This window comes from Nannospalax galili, unplaced genomic scaffold (assembly GCF_000622305.1).
Source record: "Nannospalax galili isolate Female #2095 unplaced genomic scaffold, S.galili_v1.0 scaffold312, whole genome shotgun sequence".
Taxonomy (NCBI): Eukaryota; Metazoa; Chordata; class Mammalia; order Rodentia; family Spalacidae; genus Nannospalax; species Nannospalax galili.
In genome coordinates, this window is record NW_008335967.1 from 5,760,392 (window position 1) to 5,766,414 (window position 6,023).

Sequence of the window (6,023 nt, forward strand, 5' to 3'; positions counted from 1 at the left end):
AAGTACTGCTGAGTAAATAAATAAATGAATGAATATGTGGTCTAAGTTCAATCATGGGCCATATTTCCACTTGGTGATGAAGTAGAAGAAAAATTAAACATTCTGGAGACAGGAACATCTCTGCTAAGGTCATCTGGCAGGGCATCTGTGTCCTAGGACTGCATCTGCCTCATTTCTGACTGATCTGCAGTTGGCATCTCTGATTTCTGATGGGGAGGCACAGAATGCTCTACGACCCCAAGCCAGCAGTTCCTGAGCTAAAAATGCTCAGAATGGTGGTCTCAGCTACCATCGTTCCTGCATGCTGTTGAATTAGGAGACTTTCAACTTCCAAACCTCTAGCCTAGGATTGGTTGTTCCTGCCTGGGCAGCTGGCATTGTCTTCGTTCTACTGAAAAGGGGAGTGAGGACAAGTGGCTGCAGAGGCCACCCTGTTATCACGTGCATGTTGTCAGAAGCATTGTATGGGATGGTTAGAGCCCCCAGTCTGCCAGGAGCAGTTCACTTCAAAGACCAGGTGCATTCTGCTTTTGCTGGCATCGTAGAATTTCATCCTATTTGGCTCCTCCATTCCCTTCCCTCTCCTGATGCTGCTCATGCTTTTCTTTGCTCTTGGTGAGGATAACGGTGAAGCCGGGGTGATATTTAGTGCCTCCTGTTGACTAGGTGTGTTCCCCAGGGGTCCCAGTTCCTCCAAGGGGTGGGGCCTGCTGCGGAGAATTGACTGTGGAGAGTTAGCCATGGAAGGGAGCGCTGCCAGTAATGCACAGCGGTGGACATGGGGAACACGCAGCAGCCGGGTATACTCAAGAACAGAATGACCTGGCACTTACAGACTTGGGGCGACATCACTGGTCCCTGAGGTGTGGGCGAAAGCTAGCAGTGACTACGGGCCTGTGTGGGAGCGATCTGGTATGGTGGGCTCTGAGCCACAGGGCAGAGCTGGGCAGCGTGATGCTGAGCGGCATGGAGCTAGGCACTGGGCGTTTGTTTCTTTGTAAATCACTCCCCTCCCCCTCCACGATAATAATGAATGTACCTAAAGATATGTTATATGGTTTGCCTGATAGTGCAAGAGACCCAGAGAGAACTCTGGCGACACCAGGAAACACAAGTCATCTGTGAGGTGATGCAAGAGTCCTCTCAGTCTGAGGCTGATGAGTCCCCATCACACCCCTTAGTTGTTACCAGTCCATTTCTGCCATTTCTTAGACTGTGATTGCTTCCTGAGGGTGTTGCTCTCTGCAAGGGACAGCACAAGGAGCCTGTTAAGAATGAGGTTAAACCAGCCAGCTTCTCTGTTTTTCAGACAAAAGGTGTGTGGGTATCTTGGGGAGCCATAGGGGTCCTTTAAAGCCCTGCCTTACTAAACAAAGGGTCATTTGTTTGAGTTTGCACATAGCTGATAGCAAAGGAATCGCAGACTGCAGTAGTTACATTCTGTTGAGCCTTGTCTAATGTAGCCATAAAACCTAATTCATGACCATTTGTTATTTTTTCTCTTTAATATTGAACTTGAGGATGATCAGCTTTGTTAAAGTTTACCTAAACTTGGATTCCTACCAATTTTTTTCTCAGACTTCAAAACTCAGAAGATTATATAAGTCTGTTGGTTATGTTTCTTGGATATTGTCCTATGGGCACTGGGCAGGTTTGAACAAGAGACAGCAGTGTAGTTCCAAGTACATTTTTGGGCTTTTGTTCAAGCTGGACATTTTGTCCTCAGAAAAGGGAATTATTTGGATGTTTTCCTGTATCCCTAAGAAATGCCCTTCAAAGTTCAGCTGCCCATGTGTAAGCAATACAATTCTATGTGGGTGTGCAGGAACACTTCTGGTGACCCGAGAAAAGGAAAAGTGTTGTATGAACTTTTTGTGTCTTTGAGACAGTCGCATGCATCCTAGGCGCTCCTGGAATTCACCATGGAGCCCAGGGGGGACCTTGAGCTTTTGGTCCTCCTGTCTCCGCTTCTCAAGTGCTGAAATTAGAGATTGCAAACATGCACCACCATACCAGATTTATGCTGTGCTGAGAATCAAGCCCAGGGCCTTGTGCAGGTTAGGTAAGCACTCTACCAACTGAGCTATGTGTCTAGACCCATCCTACATTCTTGATGGTCTGTGCAGATTACCTACAATGCTAACTCCACAGCTAGCCTTTTAGGTAAAAAGTAGAAGAAACAACTCATTCTGGCACAGTGAAAGGCTCCATAAAAAAAAAAAAACAAAACTAAACAGGAGAGGAAGTGAAGCAAGATGGCAAGTGCATAAGATCTACTCCAAACTGAACAGCTTTCCATTAACAAAATCCTCACAATAACTAAGGAAATCAGTGAAAGATCATGGTGCCTGCTTTGAGTAAAACAAAATGAGAAATCATACTGAAAAAGGCAGGAAAGGAGTTACCCAGGCCACCCATCCCTCAAACTCAAGCAGTCTCAAGAAAAATTCCAGGCTTTAGACTTGAACCTCAATACTAGGCCTATAATATCAGTGCAAGTGCACCCAATGTCAGCTGATATCTGCAGACTGAGCCATTGACCTACATCAGACAGACCACTGATTCACCATCTCCCTTATTCCTCCTCCGATGTCAAGCAGCAGATCAGACAGCAGGACTCTACCTGCTGTGGAATAGGACACAAGAGCTCATTCATCTTGGAGCCCAGTCCTACTTATGAGACCCAGAACCTGGTAGAAATTGAAAGCCCCATTTGCAGGCTAGAGTTCACAAATAGAGTTTCTTACTGCCCTGACATCACGCAGAAGCCTGTGCACCAGTGTGACAGATGTGAGTTTTGCCTCTATCGTTTCCAGCACACAGTTCTCCTCTTGGGAGTCTATGGTCCTTTGCCTGTGAGACTCAGGCATGGTCCAGCTTAGCATCAGCCTTGGTAGCAAGTGGCTGTCTTTGCTATCTGCCACTCAAATTGTGGGCAGTATAGCTTTACCAGACTAGTGCTCATAGACAGGACTCTAGAATTACCCTATCATACTAGGCAGAGACCTAAGCCCCACTGAGATGAATGCCTATTTGGCCTGTATCACTACCAGCTGTGGCATAGGCCTCAGTGTATCTCTCACAACTGGGAGACTCAAACACAAACAAACTTAGTATTAGCCCAGGTTGTCTTTATCAATACTGCCTTAATTTCTGGCAGCAGAACATGGCCATGGCATAAGACCTCATCTACTAGAAGTGGGAAAGGGGATCAGAGTTTCAGAATCTGCCTGGATTGTTGTGCCCGGCTAATGACACCTAGCACTTACCCCTATATCCACACCTTCTTGCAGAAACAGGATCCAATGTCAGGGGAAGACAGGTGGCTTCAGTGTATCAGACTTCTCTTCCAGGTAGTACAGTGTGATCTGTAATTACAGACCACAGATGGTCTATGTATGTTTGCAACATTTGGAGGCCATGACTTTGTTTTAGTGGTAGATCATCCATAGCAGTATGGGCCTTGGTTCTATCTGAATGTTTTGCTGGTGAGCTTTAGGCTCACGGTCACACCTTGGTGACACTGGTGGCCACGGGTGTAACATAGGGTTCTGTGGCTGATCCATGTCTAGTGATTCTGTCCATAGATGAGCAGAATCCTGCAGTGCCCAACCATAGACCAGTAACTACAGATGAGGCATCTGGTCCTACCCTGGACCTAGGGAAAGGATTATAGGGATAGGGTAATATTTCTAGGTATTCTTTAGTTTTTTTCTGAGAAACACACCAACAGTGCATTTGGGGAAAACCTGGACTTGGATTGTGCTCTAGTACAACAGCAGTAATACACGAACAGCACACTGTCAGCAAATCTGGTTTCGAATGCTAACCAGTACTGAAATAGTAAAAGTGACTACAGGCTCCAAAAGCAAGTGGCTTTCTTAAAATTTCTGGAAAGATAGGCACAAAAGTCCCAGGCTAAGGAGACTAGAAAAAATACTTAATTCTTCAGTGACCATACTTGTTGCATAAAAACAAGTATCAAGAATTTTTATGAAGTCATGCTAGGTGTGGTGACACATGCCTTTAATCCCAGCACTCAGAAGGCAGAGGCAGGTGGACCCTTGTGAGACTAAGGCCAGCCTGGGTGGTCTACATAGCTGGGCTACATAATGATACCCTGTCTCAAAAAAAAAAAGAGTTTTTTTTTTTAAAGCCAATACTCTATCTAATATGCAAAATAAGGTGCCCCAAACTGACCAGATCATCATCAGTATGGTAGACTTCTCAGGCAGAAAATTTTAAATGACTAATTGAAAGAAACTTAGTGTGCTATAGGAAAAACACAGAAATACTGTGGTATTTTACAAAGACACTTAGCAAAGATATGGAAGTACTAAAATCAAGAAGAAAGTCTTGAGCTGAAAAATATATTCAATTAAATTAAAAACATGATACAAAACATCAACAGCAGGATATATCAAACAGAAGAAAGAATTACTGAACTCATAGGCAGGCTATTTGAAAATACAGTTGAAAGAAAAAAAGAGTGAATAGGAATTAAGCAAGCTGACAAGAACTTTGGGATAGTATTAAAAAAGCCAAATGTTATTGGAATTCAAGAAGAGCTTGAGAATGCCAAAGGAATAGAAAGCTTATTCAAAAAACAATAAAAGAAAACTTGCTAAGCCTAGAGAAAGATGCAAATGTCCAAGTATAGGAAAGGCAAAGACAGCAGTCATACTTAATTTAACCAAGCTTGCACTAAGACATCTTATAATCAGGCTTTCAAGGTGATGATGAAGATAGGATTCTCTAAGCCTTAATAGAAAATAAACCAACAATATAGGGTTGTCCTAATTAATCTTACAACAGACTTGTCAGCAGAAACTTTGCAGACCAGGAGAGAGTGAAGTGAGATTTTCACAGTACAGAGGAAAAAAAAAACTTGTCAACTGAAAATACCTTATCGAGCAAGGTTATAATTTTAGAAATGAGAAAGAAATGAAGACATTCCTAAACAAAACCTGAGAAAATATATCTCCACCGGAGCTGTTCTACAAGACATTCTAAAACCTGCAAAATGCTGGAGGAAATTCTTCAAATGGAAAGAAATAGATTTTAATGACTAGGAAAAAAACATAAAAGGTATAAAACTCACCATAAGAGTAATTATGAAAGCAAATTCTGGGTTTTAATATGGTAAGTGCTTCAAAAGGCATTCATATCTGTGATATGAAGACTAAAAATAATTAAAATAGTAACTACATTAATATTTTGAGAGATAGGCAACATATGAAGGTATAAATTGAATATCAGAAATTCAAAATGTGGGGAGGAATGGAGGCCGTACGACAGACCACAAAACTCATCTCAGTAAATTTGAACACACATTGAATGCATATTGAGCATTTTTTCTGACCATTAAAAGTAAATAACAAAAGTTCTTTGGATATTGAACAACCTATTTTTGAGCAACCAACAATATCAAGGAGGAAATCAAACAAAAAATATAAAGTTTCTTGAAACAAACTAAAATGGACACATGATATAACAAAAGTCATATGAGACAGCAAAAACAGTACTAGGACGTAAGTTTATGGTGCTCTATGCTCACTTTAAAAAGAGTGGAAAATTATCAAATAAACAACTTTTGACTGCCTCTTGGGGCCGCTCAAGGAACTTAAGAAAGAAAGAACAAGCAAAATACCAAATTAATTGTAAGGAAAAAATAATAAAGATCCCAGCAAAGATAAATGGAATTTAGACTAAGGAAAAAGAAAAGAAAAGAAAAATATCAGCAAAGAAAAGAGCTGATTATTGGAAAAGATAAACAAAATGGACAAGCCCTTAGCTAGATTAAGAAATATAGAGAGAAGATTCTAACATATAATATCAGAGATGACAAAGGGAGATGTTACAGCTGGCACCACAGAAATGCAAAAGCCCATTAGAGGAGGGAGGGAGGAAAGGAGGGAGAGAGGGAGGGACGGAGGGAGGAGAGAGAGAGAGAGAGAGAGAGAGAGAGAGAGAGAGAGAGAGAAAATCATCTAAAAGAAAGGAAAATGACTATGGTTGCCTTC